Raw genomic sequence first — 22,916 nt, forward strand, 5'->3', positions numbered from 1 at the left:
CAATCTGCTCTTATTTTGTTATATAACAATTTGTGTAAAATCTACTAAGTTTGCTGTATTGCATGCTTCAGGAATTTAATAACCCAGAATTATGGATGATACATAGCACTTGGCAACAAATGTTAATAAACAAAAATTGTATTCCAGCTAGAAATGCATACAGAAACTAATATGTAAATTTAAACTGTTTTCATCATTTTTAGTAATTAATTTGTTCTAACTAAGAAAGTGTGATTAGTATTTCTATGCTTCTGATTCTTTAGAGTCTTAAAGAAAATAAAGTTTCATCATTAACTTGGTTGTGCATTATTTGTATCCTTAGTCTCTCTTCTTTTTCTCTCATTCACTTTTTCTTTATAAAGTAATGAATTCACATGAAATTCTCTATTAGCTGTAAAATGAAAAGGTTTGCTCAAAAGATTTGTTATCTGTGTAAACATGATACCTCCAAAGGCCTTGGGTACAAGATGATGATTGCTTTTTATTCTTTTAGAAAAATTACTACTCTCCTCCAATCTGAATTATTCCTAGGTTTAGCATCCTCTGGGGCAAAGAATACTTAAGACATATTCTTACATCAGAATAATCTTTTAGCATAATACTTATATTTCAGGTACATCCATTCCCTTCCTATACTCTGCTAAAGCCAAGGTTATTACACAATGCAAACGTATTCAGCCTTTTATTGAGGTCCTCTATTATAAATTGCAAAGATTTAAAGAGTCTATGCAGGTTTTTCTGTACCATTAGGACAGTTGTATGCAACTACTAATATAAACACATAAGCTTTGGGTTCATAGATCCCTATATCCAAGTTTGGATTTCACCTCGTATAAGTTGAGGGACTTTATGCAGAGTTATTTTCTAATTGTAAGTTTCTTTTCAAGACATACAGAAACCCAGTAGTAATTATTCTACTGGATTAATATGTAGATTAAATGGAATGGAAAATATGTAGTCAGTGCCTGGCTCACAGAAATAACACAATAAATACTAGCATTTTAAAAAGCTATTCATTTTGGTGTCTGTTCAAAACCGTGAAGCATTTGGTCTTTGTAAACTATAATTTGTGGAACCAAACAAATAGAAGTCTTTACAATATCCCTGACACATTTACAATTTTACAATATTTGAAGAATTTATTTTGTCAAACAACGGCACAAGTGAGAGTGTGTTGTGTGTGTATTCTCTCCTTTGCATCTCTCAACTTAATTGGCAATACATAAAGTTTCAGTGACAACAATAAAATGTTTATGGTGTATTCTTGTGGCCTCAAGTCAAACAAAACCCATCATATGAACTCATTAACCTTTGCCAATATTGTTATTTTTGGAGGGAGGTAAAAATAATTTTGCTTTCCTTTTTAAGATTTTCTCTTAATTCCTCATGTTTTATTCACCTTGAGAAAAATGGCCTCAGCCAGCTAGCTAGCCAGCCAATCAACAACTGGATATTGAGTATGTATTATGTGCCAGACACAGATGATAGGTCTTCAAGAAACAACAGTCAAAGAGTCTTTTGAACATTTCCTACAAGAAGGTTTCAGTTGAATCAAAGATAAAGTACAGTGCAATGAAATGTGTTTCATATAACAAGTATAGAAAAGATACCAAAAGAACAGAGAGAGTGATTGATCCTAATTACAGGCTTAGTAAAAATATAATAGTCAATATAATCCTCGAGATAATTCTGAAGTATGAATAGAAATTTACATTGGTAAGGGGAAAATATGTCATTTTTACAATAACAATAAAAACAAAGACCTGACAGGATTAGAAACAGGATAATGCTCAAATAATTATAACTCGTAATATCTCTATTCAGTATTTTTCCAAAATAATTATATATTACTCCAATATAAATCAGTATAATGTTGTTTAGAATGATTATTTTAGAGTAATAAATTGAAAATAATAAACTATATATAATAACTATTATTTTATAATGTTATCAAAAACTACTAAATATTGAAAGCCCTCTTTTAGAATTTGATAACATTGTTGCTATTGTTTCCCTAATTTACACATAAACATATTGTAGTAGAAAAGGATAAAAATTTTGCCTGTGGTCATGTAACTGATAAATGGATGCAGTTGTATATAAACTCACACCCAGCTTACTAAAACTTGTGCATTTTCCTCTAGAATGTATTACTTCTGACTCTTCTCATTTTAAAATACTTTTATTTTATGCAATTTTATTTTCATAGGATAACTATTTTGGTGGCTTGGAGAGGGCTATATATCCATGATCATATTCACCTCACTCAAAACACAGGCAGTGACTGCCTGTTATTTGCTGAATACTCTCCTAGTCATGAAAGATATAGCAGGAAACTAGATCACTCCTGCCTAAAAACCTGTTGTTGGGAAAACTAGTAAAGTAGTCTTGTTCAGGCTTCAGAGGCAGAAGTAGGCCTCTGACCGACTTGTGACCCTCCTTGATTGCATGTCTACTTGCACACCTCAAGTCAAGCAGTGTTTACGATAAGAAAGGGAGTGGGTCTTGGAATTTCTTGAGCTCTGGGGACCTGGCCATTCCCCAGGGTCTGGAAAATCTTGTGACTCACGTGGTGAAATCAACAGCATTTTTACAATTGAACCAGAGCTGCATTTTTGCGGGCAAACTGATGATACCAGTTTTCGGCCTGGGATTATAAACGGGAGCCCCTAGAACTACAATTGGAAGTCTCACCCGTGGGATGGACGCACCGCCTAGGACCCTTCCCAACTGGGACTCCAGATTGCTGTTACTCAGGACTTCCCAGCTGCTGTTTGAATGTGGATGAAGTTGTTGGCCCAATCTGGTGATGTGTACTCTGTTATGTCTCTCTAATACTTTTATTCATCCCCTTCTAATGACTGTATATTGAAATTAAGTTAAATAATCTTATATTTAGAAATTAATTAAATCTGTTCAGTTGTGTGAGACAAGTGGTTATTTTGCCAGCGAATCCAATGAAACTTGAAACAGAAAGCAGGCTTTCGGCAAAACTCTTGCCCAATGGTTAAGATCCATTAGTACACAGGTAATTGTCATGTGTAAGCTGAACAAACAAGTCTACCATGCCTGGAGCATAATTAGTCACATTCTTCCTATTTCTCTAAATTGAGTTTAAAATGTTGAAACCCACTGTCAAAGCAAAAACTGCCTTGAACAAAGTTAAATCGTCAACGAAGACTTTAATCAAGGCTATTGCAATAGGTTGAGAGGGGACAGAATTCACTCTGAACTTAACTCTGAAGAGTGGAGGATTTTTCAGCACTGGGGTAAGCTAGTAGAAAAGTACCAGAGGGCTTTAGGGTCAAGAGTGATCTATGGGATATCTCAGGTCCATTCAGTTATTCCTGAGTTTGCAAGTTCTTCTCTTTGATTAAGGCCATTTGTGTTTGCTAATTGGTGCCCATCACAGTTAGTCTTCTACTTTCTTACAAAGACAGACAGATAAAGGTGTTATTTTCCTTGATGTTTACATTTCAAAAGGATGGCTCCCAGGTTCTTTAGAAAGACTTTCTTGGGTTGTAAAAGACTTTTTAGCAGATTTACATCTCAAAGGGGCAGAGAAAGAATTTAAAAGTTTTTTAGAGTAAATCCTCTAAGAAAACAGAGGTCAGGGTCTGAAGTCAGGAAGAAGCCAGTCTAAAATTCAGTCAAACTGAGGGAAACATTAGGCCTCCTTGATCACAAAACATCTCCCCTGTATTATTCAAGACCCTTGGGCACTTTAAATCATGCACTGGCTACTCATGTGGTAGAAAAGCCTTGTATTTTATTTAGACTGCAAATTGTTTCTAAAATTAATATAGAAAATATTTTCAGTTTAGGTTAGCCCATATATTTTAATATGTAGACTTTTTGCTGCCCTTGAAAAATCTAACTTTATTGAACGTTGGTATTTGTAACCTCTGCTTTATATAATCTAAAGGAAAGCCCATAAGCAAGTCTGGGGAAGCCCTGGTATCTAATAGTTCATTGCTGTCATTTCTGTCACTGATCCACTTTACAATGTGGTGGAGCTGTTGGATATTAATGAGCTGTCCTTAAGTGTTCTTTAGCTTTTTCTAAGCTCCAAACAGTGCGATCTACCCATGAAGAACTCTATGATAAAACCTCGTTCTTGCATGAGCCACAGTGAATTCATCTTGCTCAAGTAGACTTAGGTATAATCAAGGCGTAATGTGTTTACTATAGATAACCAGGTTTCAGAATGTATTTTAAGAACCCTGTATATAAGAAGTGGTGATGTGCACCAGATCATGCTCTTATTTGGAAGATTTTCTTAGTTGAAAAACTGTTGAATAATGGACCAGTTTCATATGTCATCATTATAAATAAGAGATCTCCACTTTCTTCTCTTTCTATGCCATGTTATTCAATGGCTTACGTGAAGACATGGAGAGTTTGATTTTACAGTAAGGGCAGATGTCTCTAAGTTGCTTGAGATACTAACTTGACCCATTTATATGGTTGTATTGGATTAGACCCCCTTGCCAGCATCTCCAGGACCAAATTTAACACAAATATTTGCAACACAATTTTTGGAAAGTAAGCAGTCCATGTAAACAAAAGGTCTTGAAATTTTAGTTCATTTGTTTTGTGACTCTGCTTCCTGAAATAGCTAATTACACTTATTTAACTGATAGTATTCAGACATGAGGATGAAATGTAACAATCCTCCTCTTAACATACATTAGTGAAATATTCCAGAAGTGTTGAGTTCAGCCTGTAGTCAACCTTTTATGAGTGAGATCAATAGTTTACAGTAAATCCAGTAGCTGTATATAATTATTAAATCAATCAATAAATGAATGAATATAGAAACATTGTTATGAGAGGTCTGGAAAACTCATGATTCAAAAAACAAAGCTAAAACTCTTAGTCGATAATAAGATTATAGTTGCAGAAAATCAGCCTATATTTTTTAATGTCCTCCTTAAAATAAATTATGTGCTTCTCTAGAGAATATTATTTTTATTTCATATTTTAATATTCTGTAGAATAGTATTTTACATCTCAGTATGTAAACCAATGTTGGGGACCCATAATAATAATAATAGAGGAAATATGCCATAATATTGGGACCAACTGATTTGTGATTTAACACACAAAAAATTAAGTCTTAAATACAGCCCACTAAATTAAAATGAGACATCTATGATTCACATTCACATAGATAATCCTAAATATAAATCATCTCTTAGAGTTTCCACATGCAGGACAAAATTCTCCTGTAGTGTTTTTATAACAGCCATTTTTAAAGCTGTGTCTGCAAAAATCAATAAGAATAAGATTCAGGAAGTTTTGTAGTTTAATTTTAACCTGGAGCTTATAAGATTTAGCCTAATAAAATTGGGAAAACAAGAAAAATTAAGTTTGTAAAATTGATTTTTAAACAGCAGAGATTTTCTAGAGCTCAGCAGGTATGTGATGGGATTACAGTATTTTCATAGCTAAAAATATGATTCAATAAACAGAGATGTGGGCTTCCCTGGTGGTGCAGTGGTTAAGAATCTGCCTGCCAATGCAGGGGACACAGGTTCAAGCCCTGGTCTGGGAAGATCCCACATGCCGCAGAGCACCTAAGCCCGTGCACCACAACTACTGAGCCCGCGTACTGCAACAACTGAAGCCCATGTGTCTGGAGCCTGTGCTCCGCAAAAAGAGAAGCCACCACAATGACAGCCCGCACACCGCAATGAAGAGTAGCCCCCACTTGCCGCAACTAGAGAAAGCCAGCGCGCAGCAATGAAGACCCAACACAGGCAAAAATAAAATAAATAAATTTAAAAAAAAAACAAAAGACAACAACAAAAAAAACCACAAAGATGTGCTCAACACAAGCCATAGGTATTTTGATTGTCTAGGGCATCAGGATTTAACTACTGTTTCTAAAGCTTTTAAATACTTTTAAAAGTGATAATGTAAGTGCAAATGTGTGTGTTTGTACATTTTAACACAAAATATGATGATGAACAGAAGCTATCCAGAGGTTAATTTCAATTAAGCTGCACCAAGAAGCAAAACACAAAATTATTTCAGGATCAGAATCATACTCTCTGGTGAGATTTAAAAGAGAAGCCCTACTATTCATTATCATTTCTGTATTCACAGAGTAAGTCAATCAAATGGGGGTCTGTGTTCAAAGGTCAAAATATGGGTATAGCAAGTTTGTAGAAAACATTGAAAATTCTGTGGCTATTACCAATCTTAGCTCTTCAAAATGCAAATGACAGAAAACATATCGGCTTAAGAAAAAAAAAAAAAAGGACTTTATTTGCTTAAGTAACTGAAATGTTCCAATATGGCTACAGATGAATATTCAGAAGGTCAAATAAAATCAGCTGGCTCTTCCCACCATACAAGTTGACCTCCAGCGTGACTAAGCTTACATTCTACTATTTTGGCAATATCAGTAAAAACAGATGGTTATATTTACAATAGCTTTAACAACAATTCTAGACTGTCTTATTGACCTAGGGTTGCATACCCATCTCTGCTGGTCAGACTAGGTAAGGCTTGCTCTAGTCATAAATACACAGCTATTTATGGTAGTTTAACACAGGAAAGTGCTATTTGTTGCTCAAGCCGTGACTGATGTAGGTCAAGGGGCTCTCTTTCATCTTGTAGTCTTGCCATCTTTAAATCATGCCTTAAATGTTTGCACAGCAGGGAACGAGAGAGGAAAAATAGGGAAAGCACTCTGAACTGGCTTGCCAAGAATTCAATCACATGGAGCCACCTGAACGAAGGGGAGGCTAGAAAATATATTTTCCTGTATGCCAGGAAAGAAGGAAACGAAACAGGATTTGTTTTTGACGTGTCTTTCTTTTTCCAATCATTTTTCACAGAGTTTTGGCACTCTAATGGACCAGGCTGGGGTAACATATTCACTCCTAAATTTGGGGGAAATTAGGGAGGTCAACACCATCCAATTACAGTGAGAATGGGGCTGGGATATCTTCTCAAAAACTACAGAATTGTTTTATAGCCAAATGAGGAAATGGAGACAAAGATGCTAAATAGGCTCAAGAAACAAACTGACCAGATGTATAAACAGTTATTCTTTACAAGGTGAAAATAGAGGAATATATCCCCTTTCAATTTTACCAAATAATAATACAGTCATTCACATCCAAGTTACTTTTTTTAAAAATCATGCTTATCTTCCCCAACCAAATATATATAATTAAATTGATAGGCTAAATCATCAATAAATATGTGATTGTCAACTGAAAAGAACTGCACTATGTGAGAGTTGTGAGTTAAGTTTATTTGGGGCCAAATGAGGACTATAGCCCAGGAGACAGCATCTCAGATAGTTCTGAGGGGAGGCCAGTATACATATGATTTTCGTGAAGGGGGAATATGTGAAACCAGAAAAATGCATAAAAGTCATCTAATTCAACAAGAATCTTATGTGCAGGTGGCATCTCTATGACTCCATGCAACATATATTGAATATTTAGTGACTAGTCTTTTTTATATTTGGATTTAAGCCATATACTAAAATATTAATAGCTAACACATTTTATTCATGAAACTACTATCAGAGTTTAATGAAAATCAAGTTTCAATCAAAAGTTTTAGTGAGATTAATAGAATATTCAATGGTCATCTAATGAATGTGTTTGTACAGACAGGAAACAGAGGTTCTAAACAGTATTGTATGCAAAGCTAAAATCACTGGTTCATTTCTGTCAGGCCTATGATCTTGGCATTTTATTCTTCAGGTACCAGGTTGAATTGATCTGCTGTCTCTATCAATCAGAAAAAAAAAAATCATCTTAATGTATTATGTAAATGAATTGCTAATCCATCATAGTCTCATTGAGTTCTTTAAAATACTATACAACAGGCTTAAATTAAAAACATGTGCAGCTACATTCAGTCTGTACGTGCCAAATGTTATCACTTTCTCCATGCCTCTGAAAAAATTCTGTGTAGAAATGGGCTATCTGGGAACCTGGAAAGGGAGACATTATTTAGGGCCACCTGGGAAGAGATCCTGCTGCCCCTGCTGTGAGGACATAGCCTAGCTGAGGCTGTGTTGCTTTAGTTACCAGAGAACAACAATATTTATAAGCACTTATTTTAAGAGAAGTGCAGAGCTTAGTAATGTAAATCTTTTAGGAAGATGCTACAACTTGGAATACAAAAAAATTATTAAAAGACAATAATGTGGCTGTGTTTTCAATTCTAACAAGACATAATCTGCATGTAGAGTGTCCCCAGAGAGAAAGAGGACAAGGAAAGCCACACTCATTTATATTCATTTACTTGTGCTTGGTGCAGTCAAGTACTGCATCCTTGGTTAAAAAAATAAAAAATAAATATGTTTAGTGTCTCTTCCCACCAATCCATATTGCATTTGAAAAATTTCAAAGAATATTCAACAAGTTTCCAACTCCTGTAAGGTAATGAATGCAATACCCCATTCTTGCCTTGTCTGAATAACTCAAAATGACCTCACCAGAATTCATCGTCTCAAAATCTAACCTCCCATTAACAGAAAATCTAGGAAATAGAAGAATATGTTAAATGACACAATGAGGATGAAATAATCTAAATCTAGAAAGTGGGAAATTCTAAGTACAAATGACCATAGTTAAATAATGAGTAAATAAATAACTGGTGTGAAAAGACAAACTGAGGAAGATATTGTAGTAAATTATAAAATGGACCATATTTAGATCTTGATTCAAACAGCAACAAAAAAATTGCACACATATATTTTTGATACTCTGGGGAAAATGAATATGGACTGTTATTACCTAGTATGAATGGATTATTTTTGTTTTATTTTGTTTTGTTTTATTTTATTTTATATTTTATTGAGGTAGAGTTGCTTTACAATGCTGTGTTAGTTTTTGCTGTACAACAAAGTGAATCAGCTATATGTATACATATATCCCCATATCTCCTCCCTCTTGGACCCCCCTCCCATGCTCCCGCACATCCCACCCATCTAGGTTGTCACAGAGCACTGAGCTGAGCTCCCTGTGCTCTACAGCAGGCTTCCACTAGCTATCTGTTTTACACGTGGTAGTGTATATATGTCAAGCCCAATCTCTCAATAATAATCCAATGAATGGGTTATTTTTAAACTGTTAGATATGAAAAAAGTATTATAGCAAAATCCTTATATACTTGTGATACATAGTAATGTACTTATGGGGAAAAAAGTGTTATATAGTCTCTTGTCTTAGTGCTGAAGATGAATTTGGGAGATAATGTTATTTAAATGAGTTTCCTAATATCATTTATGATGACGTATTCTAGAGTGATAGAGCCATATGGCAGTAGCTAACTGAGAAAGAAATAAGGTTATGCTTAATATATCAGGCAGTATCACCACTCTGGCAATCAGAGTGGTTTGACAAGTTCAGTTACTAGTGACAGACCACACTACTTTTCATACCCGTGTGTAATATATGTTAACATATGCTTATATATATATATATATATATATATATACAAGTATATACAAACATATACATGGACATACACATTTAATTAGTTCTTCTTATTTTGAACTTGAATATTTCTCAAAATTGAAGAGAAACCAAAATCACTTACATTGGCTATTTAAGAAGTTCTAGTATGAGTCTAACGGGAGAAAACTGAACTTTGGAGTTTTGTCCCTGCTTAGAAAATTTTAATTCCATAGAGTTTGAGAGGGATGCAGGCCACATTAAAGAAAAAAAAAGAAAAGATGGAAATTGAATTTTCACAACTTTTAAGATTACTTCATATTTTTATCAAGTTTAATATGTTTTATTTGAGATCTAGTTTTAATATAACTATTGACATATCAACACCATTAAAATTCCTTAATAATTGGACATTAAAAAACCCAAAATATTTTCATATTTTAATACAAATTCAATAAACACTCTGTATGTAGGTACTTTTGTACCCCTAACAAGAGCTTTAAATAAATGTTTAGACATTAGGGGCAAGACTGTACCAAATGCTGTGATTAATGTTACTAAACAGTTTCTATTATAAACTTCTGTTTTCAGAACCTGACATGAGTCTGAAAAAGTCTCGGTTTGCACTAAAGTGTCGCATGTTTTGCCTCTTTCCCAAGGTAATTTTTTTCTCACATGTGGGAGAAAAATCTGTTTCCTTTTTCCACAAGTAGAATGTGGAAAATATATTTTTTCACTGTAAAATAATTTGCTACCTATTTGTATTTAAAGTAGCTCAAATGACATGCTTATGTAACTATTATAAATAATTTTGTACTTTTTATTTTGATTATAAACATTATACATAATCATTATAGAACCATTTAGAAATACAGAAGCATTTAAAGAAATACAAAAACCCATACATAGAGATCACCACCGGTCATATATTTCCTATTTCTTTTCCACCTTTAAAAAATATATATACTGAATATTTTAAAATTAGAATAATACATAAATATATAGCAGCAAGCCATATTTTTAAATATTCTAAATTGTAATTCTAAGTGACTTTATAATAATTCATTAACATAAGAGCTATAATCAATTAAGCAATCATTGATATTAGAGCCATTATTTTGCCTCCAATTTTCTATAATAAAAATTACAGTATGATATATAACATGTACATGTGTATTTATGTGACAAAATTTTTTTTTCAGAAACTTTCTTGAATTGGAGAACACTGCTTTCGTCAACCGATATATGTTCTCCCACTTATTGAGGACAAAGCTAAATTTATTTTTCCCATTGTCCTTTACAGCTAGGGATGGCTATGTGGTTAATTTTTCTCCAGTCAAAGGTTAGCTGAATCAATGGACATCACTTCCAGATCTTCCTAATAAAATCTCCTGGAATGATCTTCCATGTTTTTTTGCATTTTTTTTTTTTTTAATTTAAGTATAGGTGGTTTAAACTATTGTATTAGTTTCAGGTGTACAGCATGGTGACTCAGTATTGACTAGCATGGTGACAAGAAAGGTGACCTTGGAAACATTTGTTGAATATAACATCTACTATGGCCTTAGCTTCTTAATGTCTATGTGGCAGAAAAGTGTCCGGCTGGCCTGCACACCTGCTCAGGACTGTTACTTGATAAGCAAACTTCTTATTCTTTAAGCTGCTAAATTTGAAGAACCATTTATACCACAGTTTAGCCTACCTTAACTAATAATCTTTTCAAGAGTTTTAGTACATATGATCAAACTGCCTTCTGAAAACTTTGTGGTAATTTATAGCTAAAACAATACTTCTAATATTATCAACTCAGCACTCTTGAAAATATTGGGTAGCTATCAAACAGAGTAGGAAAGAAATGGAAAGTTTATATTCTCATAATTTGCTGAGAGTGAATTGAAAAGACTATTTGTAAGGGTGTGGACCATGTGTAAGGAAACTACAAGGAGTAGAATACTGGGAGAGGTGATAAATGGGCTCCACTGCCACCTTAGGCCTGAAAGGTAAAGTGAGGGAGGAATTACTTCAATCTGAGACAGATTAGACTGTGCTGAGCCACTGCTTAACAGGAAGCTGGAAAGCAGAAATAGCGAATTTTGATTTTGTCCACATAGCCCAGTCCCCTAGGGCACAGAAAACAAGGTCAGAGCATGGCTTTGAGGAGACAACAGACAGAGTGGGCACAATGCACCCAGTTTGCCCCTTGGTGTATATTTTTGTTCTTTCTGTGCCTTTCTAAAAGGCACACAAATCTCTTCAGCCTCTCTATTGTCAAGAGTTGGTGACAATCCGATCATAGTTATATATGCATCCTAAGAGGTGAGTTGTTAATGTTCTTCATACAAGATAGTGTATAACAAAGGAAAAATAAGCAAATACAACATTGCTCCTTCACTCCCTGCTTCTGTAGCTATTCCTAAAGCCTAAGTAATGCTTCCTATACATTGGGCTGGCAGCTTGAGTGATGGGATTCTTTGCTTACCTAGGTGAAACTTCACTTTTGTGGAACCTGAGTTCTTGGTAATCATGTCTCTAGTACTTATTGGATTATTGCAGTATATATAACATTGACCCGAATTTGACAAGAGTCATAAAAGACATTCCAGTCAGTTCCCTGGCTTCTGAATATATTCATCATTGTTCTGCTTGTATGGCAGCACCCCAGTATGCCTGGTGATTTACCCTAGCCAGTAGAAGGCCCACCTTTCTGACTGCTGGTTAAACTATGAACTATCTAAAATGACCAAATGAAAATCTATGTCTGCGTGAAGAGAGCTGGAGGAAATAAATAACCTAAACATCACTATCTTCTCTTTCTTGAAAACTCTAGCAATGCCATGAGCTGGCCAAATATACAGAAGAAAAAGGGCAAAAGTACACTTTAATATAGACCATACAGGTTAGCATTAGTGGACACAAAGAACAATAAGGAAGGTGCAGCACAGATTAGAAGGAAGAAATAATGATAGCCAGAACTGGCAAAATTATTCTTAATATCTAATTTTAAATGGTGTTCATAATTCAACATGCATTTCTTCAATTTTCAAGTCACCCAGACTTTTTCATGCATTTATTCATTTGTATTCATCATTGTCTTTATATCTTTTAAAATTATTATTTATTATTTCTCCATTTTTTTATTTGCAGAAAAATCATGCTAAGGAATTTTTAATTTTGATTCATCTTTAGTTGACTGATCTGTGCTGTCAGATATATCATGAAATCAGAAGCAAAACTTATTTTTCATACTTATACCTTGCTGCTTAACATAGTGTTTCTGGTGTTTTGATGAGACATTTCTATCTTGTAAATCAATATGCTTTAGCTTAGATTTCAGAAGTTATACTAGGAATCTGTGGGATATCATAGGCAATCAAATGAATTCAAAATAAATAAATAAGTAGATGTTTTTAGTAACTTGACAGGCCCTAAAATTGGGGACTAAAGACTACCTCCAGCTTAATGAAATTTCCTCATTTTGCTTCTTTCCTATTTCTATATGGCAGATGAAATATCATATTTCCCACTTGCCTACAAACTAACTGAAGCAGAAATTATGTCCTTCAACTTCAGCTTTTATCACATGATGGGTGCTTGATAATTTATTATTTAATTTTTAACTTAATTTATAATTTATCATAATATAAATATAAACATCACTTTATTTCCTAACAGAAGACATGTAGTGTTCATTGAGCCTAAAAACAAAAAATAGGGTCAATATATTAGAATTTATGAGTATGGTTTTAGCACTACACAGTGTTCTGTTTTTGAGAAAAAAAATTGTCTGTCTAGAAAAAATATGATTAATGTAGAATAGTATTATTTATCCCCTTCGATATTTTCATGGCAAAAAAATCCCTTGAAAGATCTCATTCTAGGCCTACTGGCTAATAACCTAATTTATAGTTTAATCTCCTGACATACACAGTGCTTTGAAACAATGACTGGCAAAATTCAGCATTTGAGATGCATAAGTCATTTCAAATCACTAAACTGACATTTTTGTTTTATATTAGTTTTATATTAATCTTTTTTAAGTTGGCTTTGTGTGATTTTTTTTTTTTTTTTTGCAGTACGTGGGCCTCTCACTGTTGTGGACTTTCCCGTTGCGGAGCACAGGCTCCGAACACGCAGACTCAGCGGCTGTGGCTCACGGGTCCAGCCGTTCCGCGGCATGTGGGATCTTCCCCGACCGGGGCGCAAACCCGTGTCCCCTGCATCGGCAGGCGGACTCTCAACCACTGCGCCACCAGGGAAGCCCTGTGTGATTTTGAATGATATAGTCTTGTCACTTCTTGTTTAATGTGAGAAGCTGAAGGCAGACATAAGTTCTTCAAAACAAGTAGCCCATTGCATAAAGTTAACTGCATCTGCCCAAGGACATTATAAGGAAATTCTAGAAACCTGGGACCACTGATTTTCTCACTCTCCTTTGCATGTTTTGTTTTCTTTATCTTTTTGATTATGACTTTTCTCAATATTAGTTTATATTTGAATTCTTATATCAAATGCCTTTAGTGTACCACAAACTGATTTAAATTTTAGGCAATTAGCTGCAGAATATTAAAAAAGCTTGGGGGTTTTGTTTTGTTTTGTTTTTGGCTTACCAAGAGGGAGGATACATTGCTGCTAACAACATGTTTCACGATGACATTACAATCTAAAAGAAAGGTAGCTTGCCTATCTAAGGTAGATTTAGAATCATTAAAATTGTTTTCTTGGTCAGGTCTGGACAATAGTAGGTCATGGCTGCAGAGTGTATTCTGTCCCTTCCTAGAATGCTTTCCCTTATTTTTATTTGTCTCCCATATCTGTTGTCCAGAATTTTAAATGTCTCTAGGCAACAGAGAATTCAACAAATGATTCAAAAATTAAAACAAGATGAAATAACATCGATCAATCTTCAAAATACATATAGGACCTCCACAATCTAGTCTTCATGAAGAATCAACACACAGTTGAAAATCTGGACAACTGATGATGACCTTTCCTACAGGAATGACTGAGAAGGGAAAAAAAATAAATTCTGTTGCTAAACCAAACTTGGCTCTGCTCACCTTCAAAGTAAAGCCAATCTACTGACACTGAGTTAAGGTGAAGGAAAGTACAGCATTTACTGCAAGACACCCAACATGGGACCAAGCAAGGAGAATGAGCAGCTCATGTTCAAAAGACCTGAACTCCCTCATGTCTTCCAGGAAAGGGTTTTTAAAGACTGTGTAAGGGAGAGCATCACAGGGTGTATGATCAGCTCATGCACAGTTCTCTGGTTGGTTGATGGTGAGGTAACAGGGTGATGTTCCCAGAATCTCAGTCATCAACCTTCTGGTTCCAACTAGTCCAGGGTCTATGTACTGGTAGTCAGCATGTGGTTAACTTCTTCCACCTGGTGAAGGTTTTGTATCTGCAAAACAACTCAAGGATATGGCTTAGGATATTATCTATAGAACTTAAGGAGGAACTAAAGGTCCTTGACTTCGTTTTATGGCTAAACAATTATTATTTTGTCTTGCTTGACTGTATTCCTTTGTTTCTGTATTTTCTCACTTCTCTGATTAAATGTGCTCTTTGGAACTCAGGGAAGGCCTAGGAGGCTAAAGGTTTTATACAAAGAAAAGGTAGGGAAAAAGGGGGTCTGTCCCTGGGAAGGCCCTACAGTGACCTGCTCAGTTTCAATCCTATTCTTTTAGAAAATGCTGAGTATTATTTGCACATAGTAATTAATAACCATAAAAACAAATTTAAAGCCCTACCTGGTTATGTTAGTCAGCTACAGCTGCTATAACAGAATAATACTACAGACTGGGTGGCTTAAATAATAGAAATAAATTTTCTCACTGCTCTGCAGGCTGAAAATCTAAGATCAAGACACCAGCAGGGTTAGTTTATGGTGAGACCTCTCTCATTGACCTGCAGATGACCACCTTCCCAGTGCATCCTCACATTGCCTTTTCTTTGTGCGTGCACACTCCTGGTGTCTCCTTCTCTTATAAGGACAATGTTCTCATTGGATTAGGTCCCAGTCTTCATGATATCATTTAACCTTAATTACCTCCTTAAAGGCCCTATCTTCAAATACAATCACTTTGAGAATTAAGGCTTCAACATATGAATTTGCTGGAGGAGCTGTCAGACACAATTCAGTCGATATCATCTATCAATCAAATCAACCTTCATCAGTAACCAGATTCTGAAAGCCAGTGAAATAGCGATATCCCTGTCCTTCAGGACTGGATCCAGTAAGCCATAGCCTCACTCTAGTAATGGTGCATCTGAAAGCCAATCAGCAATATCCAAACTCCAGTAAACATTCTTCTTTAGCTAAAGCTCAACATCTCTAAATGCATCTACTACTGAAAGAGCACCAATCCATGATTCCATGCCATTCCAAACCTTACCAGCAGGTTGATTTGTTAGCAATGTAGCACCATATAATAGAGCTCCTTCTTAATCAGCAAGCAATAAATTCAGCTTTTTCCCCCCAGATATTAAGTAATTTTTTTTCTTTCAACAAAGGTATAAAATGCAATTTCTAGGGACTTCCCTGGTGGCACAGTGGTTAAGAATCTGCCTGCCAGTGCAGGGGCACGGGTTCAATCCCTGGTCTGGGAAGATCCCACATGACGCAGAGCCCGTGTGCCACAACCACTGAGCCTGCGTGCTTCAACTACTGAAGCCTACGTGCCTAGAGCCCGTGCTCCACGAGAGAAGCCCATGCATGACAATGAAGAATGGCCCCCGCTCGCCGCAAATAGAGAAAGTCTGCGTGCAGCAACAAAAACCCAATGCAGCCAAAATAAATAAATTAATAAATTAATAATAAATAAAAAACTTTTAAAAATGCAATTTCTAGACTTAGAAAATATAGCAAAGACCAAATTTAAAGGTGTGTGTTTTACATTAATTATATAGTGACTTCTCACCTAAATATCTAGCACATCTCCTTTCTTGGACTCATCATTGCTGCGACAAGAGTTGCAAGGCTTTCTTTTCATTGTTTGCTCTTCCACACTTTTTTCCTTTTATTCTTCTTTCAAGTCACTTAGAATCACTCAGTTTTCTTCAATCTTTAATCTACCTGGACAATTTCTAGTGATGTTGGTCACTAGGTGTAGTTTTCATTACTCAGTCTCATATTTATAGAATTATACAATAGCTAAAAATTAAGAGAATGTGCTAAGTCCTTTGGATGGTGTTTTATATGTATTTGCTTTGCCATCTCGGAGTTTGTAAACGTTATATGACAAGTGTTCTTAGGGAAAAACAACTAGATAGTTCTTAGTTTTCTGTCTTCTTGTTTTCTCTCTGTCTGGAGGAAATCAATTTTGGATACTTTCTTTAAAGGTGTTAATGTAGATGATTGAGGCAGCATGGGGTACAATCATTAAAAAACTATAAAAATATGTTCATAATGACAAGTATAGTTTATATAGTTTTCAAGAGAATTTTGTAGTTCATTAAGATGTCATATTTAATATTATATATTTATATTGTTTTATTTAATATGCTGATAACAGTAGCTTTATTTTAAAGCTAAGCTATGATCTGTAAAGTTATCTATTTGCATACTTATAATAGTTTACATTACAGTATTTTATATTGCATTATCTACATGACAATAATTTATACACCAGATACAAAATATTGTTTATGTTCATATGTATAAGATATATGTGAAGATAACTTAAACTGGATAAAAAAACAAATATAATAAAAGGCAATATTTCATAAAATGATGGAATCATAATTTTGCTTTCTTTGTGACTTTTAATTTAATTATGTCTTTTGCCATAATTTAATTATGTCTTTTTTTTCTAAGTCTCTAATTATTGGAAAAGAAATATTAAAGGTTTCTAGTAATCATTGATGTTTATTTCTAAGGTTAAAATATTGCCTGTAACTATTTCTTACATATAAATATTTATTATTTCTGTTCATATCCTTTCTGAAAATTCTCTTTTATTTTGCCTTTTCCAGATTCAGCCTTGAAATTCAGATTAATAAAACTGTTTAGATGTTAGGATAAATAAAACTGTTAAGATTTTATGGCCACAGGTAAAGCAAAGATTTTATTCTTCACCTTAAAAAAATAATGGGGATAGTTTGGTTTGTTTGACATCCTTTAGATGTTACTTCTCATTTACTGTGAGAGCTTCTTTGTTTACAAAATCTAGGATATAAAAGTGAATATGCTAAAAGAGAAGTGAAGTCATTCTAGGTTAATTATGTATAATTAAAACATACTAATATGAGTATGTTTTAATGACTGCATACTTTTCAGGTTAAAAGAAGCATACTCAAGTTTTATGCATGGACTGATATAATAACTGTCAGCAAATCCACTTTTAAATGAACAAAATAATTGAGTAATACCCTTGTCAATCACTGACATCCACAATACACTTCACAGGATAAATTAAAGTCTCTGGAGATTTGCTGATGCCTTCATTGTCACTTTCCTCTCATATCACTATCCATCACTGTAACACCCTGAACCCACTGACTCCATTAGGGAAATATTCATGCCTAGTGTATACCTTATAAAAACTCCTTTGAATAACCCTGATTTAATGTTGTGTGTCAATGCTTCATACCAAACAGGTATAAAGCTCACTACAGTATCATAGACATAAATTCATCAGTAAAGTACAAACATCTCTCAGAAGTTAAATCAACTCAAATGACTAAATTGCTCATCCTTATGCAAGCTTTCCAGCTAACAAAAGATAAAAACACAAATATTTATATAGATGGTAGGTATGCTTTTGGGGTGGGCTTCCATCATTTTGGATCATTTTAAATGCTTTGATGAAAGAGGCTTCCTAACCTCTATACGATTTCCCATGAAAATGTGACAAACCAATTAAAATATATTTTATATGACTTGTTGTTACATAGGTAGCCATAATTAAGGTTGATTGTCAATCAAAACACCAGTTTAAAATCCCAGAATGTCCTAGCCGATGACCATTCCAAAAAACACTGTTAACCAAACCATTTGCCCTTAGGAATGGACTATAAATATGATCTGGTCTTTGTTAGCTTATTTTCAGGGTGGACTGAGGTTTTTCCTTAACCAGAGAGCTACTGTTTTACAATAGTTAGAAAAAAAAAAAAGCTTAATTTTGTTTCTCACCTAGGGAATTCCAACTTTCCTTTCCAGTGTCAAGGATACAAATTTCACTGGGACTATCATTAAAGAACTTTGCATAGCTTTGCTTTTACTCAAAATATCCATTGTTCATGTCATAATCTATAGGAGTAAGGATACCCAGAGAACTCCAAAATAAGGCCAAGCGTGCTATTTAAGTGAGCTCTCTGGAGGAATCATAATCTACTCCCTCCTCACGTATGCTCTATGAGCTGAATCCAGTTGTGGAATAATGCAACTAGAAAAGAGGTCTGAATTCTGTTTCTGACCTGTTTTAATCATAAATGACCACAAGTCTGCTCTGGACTCTCAAGCAAGTAGTTTATATCCAAGAGCCTGTGTTGGCTTAGACAATCACTTGGGCCTTGATTTTCCCTTGGCTAGTCAAGAGGAACTTGTACTATGGCAAACACTTCCTGTCGTACCTATAAACACAACACTATGATCAGATAGAACAATAAATGAATAGTCTAATGAAAATGACCACTTTACTCCCTAGAACAGGCCTGGCTGTTCTTTGAGATATGCTTTCCTGGTCCGTGTTTGTTAACCTATGTCTCTGCTTTCAGGGTTTATTATTAGGACTCATAGTTACTTTGCAGTTGGAAATTACTTGTATTGCAATTGGCCAATACATTCTGTCCAGAGACTTAAATGCTACTGTGTAGGCATTGTCACAGAACATGATTAAACAATACATCCTGCAGTCACAAACACATGAGGTACTTATTCTAGTCCAACTTCTCATCAGCACAATTCTGAAAATGTATAGAATTAGGCATCTTATTATGTATAGAATAGAATATGAGCCGACCCAGCCTTGGCCACCAGCAGCAGGCAGCTAGGCCATTACAAACAACACTCATAGAATATACTAAAAGATCAAACAAGGTCTTTCTGTAACCACTTTGTGACAATTTCTGAAATAAGACTGATATTTAGACACTAAAAATTCAAAAAAAGCCTATGCACTCTTCATTTTCTGTTTCTTTTTAAACTGACAGCATTAGCCAAGCTTCCTCTTGTATTCTAGATAAAATCTAACAAGCTATCCAATAACCTAATTATCCCTGCTTCTTGCCAGGGGTATCTTTGGTTTCCTTAGCCCTCACTTAGAATCGTCCAGCTCAATCCCAACTCCTATAAAAAGCCCCTAGTAACTTCCCCTTACCAAGACAGCCCAGGTTCTCATATTCTTTTGCTACCAAAATCCATATAGGCCTAGCCGTGAATTTGGAAGTGTTCTTGATGATCTTTGACTGGTAAGCTCCAATATTTCTTAGGGCCTTTCAAGGAATTTTTAAGTTTTAGTTACGCTTTTATTTACTATTCAAAAATTAGAAAACAAGTGGCATATCACTGAAGAGAAAAAAACATTGTTTCATTGGGATAAATATGCACCTCAACAAACTACTTCAGCTGTCAATTGTCAAATATCTCAAATATAATAATTTCTGATTATTTTTCCTCTCTGTCAAGATCTGTAATGCCAGTAAATCTCCAAGTTTGTTTGCCTCTACTCTCCAATATCACCATCTGAAGAATCAGTGCAGTTCTTCACTGTTTACTCAGTTTGGTCAAAGTCCCCTGAGTCCACGGACAGGCAGGACACGTGAGTGAGTTAGATGTCATTTGACCTTCAGGGAGCACAGAAAATTATTCACAACAGAATAAAGTTCATATGCTATGTTTGTTAAAAGGAAAAATATGTTCTTTTTAATTTTACTCAACACACGCATCTTTTATATGAAGTTAGGAAAATTTACTTTTCAATATACCATATATATACATGGTATATATATATATGCATATTATATATATACATATATACGTATATGTATATATATACTATATATGTGTGTGTATATACATATATATATACATATATATGTATATATATGTGTGTATATATATATATTTTGGCCACACCACGTGGCATGCGAGATCTTAGTTTCCCGACCAGGGATCAAACCGGAACCCATGCCCCCTGCAGTAGAAGCATGGAGTATTAACCACTGGACCACCAGGGAAGTCCCTCCATATACCTTTTACTAAAGGTATATTGAAAAATTACTATGAGATTTGAATACATTTCATGAATATAAATTATATTCAGCAATAAAACTTTGGAATATGTTTCTCACAGTGTAATTTTTGCTAGTGATTACTTCTCTGTGTGGAATGCCTTGTGCTCCATCCTCCCTTCAAGCTGATGGCTAATTTGCTGCACTCTTTTTGGCTCATGTTTCATCTCCTCCAGGAAACTATCCTTAACCTGTTTAGACTGAATTAGTCAGCCCTTTTGTGAAAAATAAATGAGTAGTTATAAGCTCTTCCTATTTAAGAAGTAAAACCTAGCAGAGAAAACCAGGTGCTTCTTATTTAAAATACAACACTTTGAAAACCTAACAAATACTCCCACATTTGCTATTATGACTAAGTGTTTTCTTCAATGTATAATGAAATGACTTTCTTTGTATTGAAAGAGATTCTACTGCACTATTGAAAAAATATCAGTTAGCTACTAATTAGTCTTGCTTTCTGCTTGTGGAGGGCTTGAGGTGAATGGCTGTGGAAGAGAATGGGAGCAATAATTAAGTAAACATTTAGACAATTCAAACCTTTTGCTCCTTGCAGATAAAAATGCAAATCAGGTTTGCAATATAACCTCCATGCAGACAACCAGGGCAGATGCTAATGAATCTAACATGTTTGTCGTGAGTAGTTTAGTTTTAAAACCATTGATTTCTTTACAAAGAGGAACAGTGAAACATAAAGTTGTTATGCTGCACCAAACCTGAAAAATTAAAGGCTGCTAATGGTCTTTAGTAATACATTGTGAGGATGATGATTCTGAAAAAGCTCAGCAGTTTTGATGAATCACTCTCATCTGGCAAGAGGTCTTGACTTATTTGACAGAAGGTGTCTTGCATAGATAAGCATAGAAAAGTGAGAGATAACAGCTATTGTGTTACATAATAGTGTAGTAATACAATATTTACAAGGTTTTAAGTGCAAGTGAGAAACAATAAACGTGAAGAATTTCACAGTTAAGGAGGAAACTTAGCAGTCTGCCCTTTAGCACAAAGTCACACCCCAGAATTAAGCGACCCGTGACTCAGGACGAATGGTGTGGCTGCTTGCTTAAAGAAACAGTCTGCACCAATTATTCAAGTCTTATATTATTTCATGTTTTTTTTTTTTTTACACCAAGGGATATACAAATTTCCTTATAAGTCCAGCATAACCCTTCTTAAACCTCATGATTTTATTTCCCTACTCAAAAAACTACATTGGCTACTAATTACCAATTTTATGAAACTTAAATATTCTGGCAATGCTCTCTTGTATATCCAAATCAGGGATACTTCACTTCTCCAAATTTGTTTCCCTCCCCTCTCTAGTTATACATTCTACTGGAATTACTGTCGCTTTGGTTTGCAATAGTCCTTGAGTGCTTTTATTTACATAAGCCAATTTCCTTCTGAAACTGAGCGGGACACTGTGGGGCTCCTGGATACAAATCCTTTCTGTGTCCCTTATTTCTTGATTGTAGAAAATAGGCTTCATTCAGCCTCCTTGACCTGCCCTGAGTTCCAAAGGGCAGATTCAAACACTTGTCAATCAGGAAATCTTTGCTTGGCCCTTTGATAAACTTCCTCTGCTCCAAACTTCAACATTATAGTTTACTTGGTCTCACTGGACACAGCAACTTTGTTTGGTAACACTTCCTTGAAGTTCCCTCTCTCTTCCCTAAATCTAACCCATAATAATTCATACCCATATTTTTAAAGTCCACCACAAGTCCCAACTTCTATAAGAATAACACTTAATTTTTACTGAATGCTTATTATGTGTCAAAATGAGCTGAATGGTTTATGTGCAGTATCTTATTTATGTGCAATATCTTATCTTCATCAAATCCTTGAGGAGGTCATAATAATTATACCTAATTTACAGATGAGTAAACTAAGATTGAAAGAGGTTATGTAATGTCTCCTAGGTCTGATGTCTAGCAAATAACAGGATTTGACTTTCGCTCAGATGGACTGACTATACAAGGATTCCTTTCTGTGTTACTCATGAACTTATTATTATTAACTCAGAAATTTGCTATCAATTATATTATTATTATTTTCACATGAATTAATTATGTACCTAAGTCTAGACTATAAGATAAAAAAAATAAGTTTTTTCTTTCTGAACTCCTAAAATAAAATGTTATGAATATTTTCCCAGAAAATATTCCCAGAATAAGTGTTAAAATGTTTACTAAGAAACTTATTACTCAGTACACAGTGACAGGTAGACACACAAAAAGCTTATCAGCCCTG

The sequence above is a fragment of the Monodon monoceros genome, unplaced genomic scaffold (assembly GCF_005190385.1).
Source record: "Monodon monoceros isolate NGI ecotype Baffin Bay Population unplaced genomic scaffold, NGI_Narwhal_1 Super_Scaffold_12, whole genome shotgun sequence".
NCBI classification, from domain to species: domain Eukaryota; kingdom Metazoa; phylum Chordata; class Mammalia; order Artiodactyla; family Monodontidae; genus Monodon; species Monodon monoceros.